Genomic DNA, 1,926 nt, shown 5'->3' with positions numbered 1-1,926 from the left:
TATATATATATATATATATATATATATATATATATATCCCCTGTATATATCTGTAAATATAATATGTGACAATTATTTACATAATATCGAGGTCGCTTTCATTCTTTTGTTGTCTTACCATTTCTATCAATATATATACATATATATATATATATATATATATGGATTGAATGGTACTATCCAGGTGTCGAAACCATAATGATATATGTGGGGCAGCTGATGATGGAGGTATGTTGGATTGTTGGTATGCCTGTAGAACAGTATTATGATAGTATTATAGGTGCAGGAGTGACTGTGTGGTAAGTAGCTTGCTTACCAACCACATGGTTCTGGGTTCAGTCCCACTGCGTGGCACCTTGGGCAAGTGTCTTCTACTAAAAATATTATTGTGGATCTCTAATTTTCTATTTTGTTTGTGTGTCCCCCCCCCCCAAATCTTATATGGATCTCGGCTGAGAACCACTGGAGAAGAGGAATGAGAAGAAGAACTTGACCAACTATTTTATTATTTCCTCATCATTTTGTAATTCCATTCTGTTATTCTCTGCCATCAGGATTATTGGAATAGAAGAATAACTAGAAAAACATTGCCAGCTGTTTTGTTATTCTACATTGTTCTGTAATTACATTCTTTTATTCTCAGTAACCAAGATTATTTGAATAGAAGAATGACAAGAAGAATTTAGCCAGCTGTTTTACTATTCTTCCTCGTTCTGGTATTTCATTGTTATTCTCTGCCACTAAGATTCTTGGAATGGAAGAATAACTAGAACTTAGCTGGTGGTTTTATTACACTCCTCATCATTTTGTAGTTCCATTCTGTTATTCTTGTAGTAACGCCTTGTCTCATGCGCATGCGTAGTCATCAATATCCAAGTTTGGCACCCTGATTCTTTCTCTTTTCCCGGCCGGGCGGCCATGAGCGTGGTCATGTCAAGCTGTCTCTCCAACATTCCAACTCTGGGGAATTTCTCACACCAACATTCCGGCGTCTCAGCAACCATGCCTATTTTCCTCCATAAATAAATATTGTTGTGTTGATAGTTCAGAGGTCTGCGTTACGTTTATTCCGAATTTAATGTACGGAAGTGGGTATACACCTAATGGTGTATAACCAATTTCCTACATTCTTAATAACCAGAGTTATCGGAACAGCCGAATGACCAGAGCCACTTGGCATGCTATTTCATTAGTCTCTATTGTTTTGTAATTCCATTCTGTTGTTCTGTGTCCCCAGGGTTATTGGAACCGAAACAATTACATCGTAACACAGTGGCCAATGAGGAGCACCATACGTGACATTTGGCGTCTTGTTTACGACTACAAGGTGAACACCTTAGTTCTACTCAACGATGTGAAGTTTTCCAGAGTAAGTATCATTCTTATACACCTACACACACATTTGCACACTAACAGGCATACCATTAAACTAATACACATATTGATACAGTGGCTATTAAACCAATGCACACACAAATCCACATGCCATTAAACTAACACATACACAGCTTTGGATACAGACGAGGCTGAGTCAAAAGGTAATGCCATTTTGTTTAGGACAGGTATAATTACCAACATAGGAACATGTATCATACATCAAAATGAAGCTGGTCCTCTGTGGATCACATCCCTACTTCTCAACATAGCCACCGTGTCTCTCAATAGCAATGTTCCACCTTCGAATGAGAGCATGTATCCCTGCCCCCGCAAAATTCCCTTGACTTATTTGAGATAATTACCAACACAGGAACATGTATCATACATCAAAATGAAGCTGGTCCTCTGTGGATCACATCCCTACTTCTCAACATAGTCACCGTTTCTCTCAATAGCAATGTTCCACCTTAGAATGAGAGCATGTATCCCTGTCCCCGTAAAATTCTGTTGACTGTTCTTTGAGCCACTTCTTCACTACAGTTTTCACTG

The sequence above is a fragment of the Octopus bimaculoides genome, chromosome 28, assembly GCF_001194135.2.
Source record: "Octopus bimaculoides isolate UCB-OBI-ISO-001 chromosome 28, ASM119413v2, whole genome shotgun sequence".
NCBI lineage: Eukaryota > Metazoa > Mollusca > Cephalopoda > Octopoda > Octopodidae > Octopus > Octopus bimaculoides.
Note: the sequence above shows the minus strand (reverse complement) of the source record.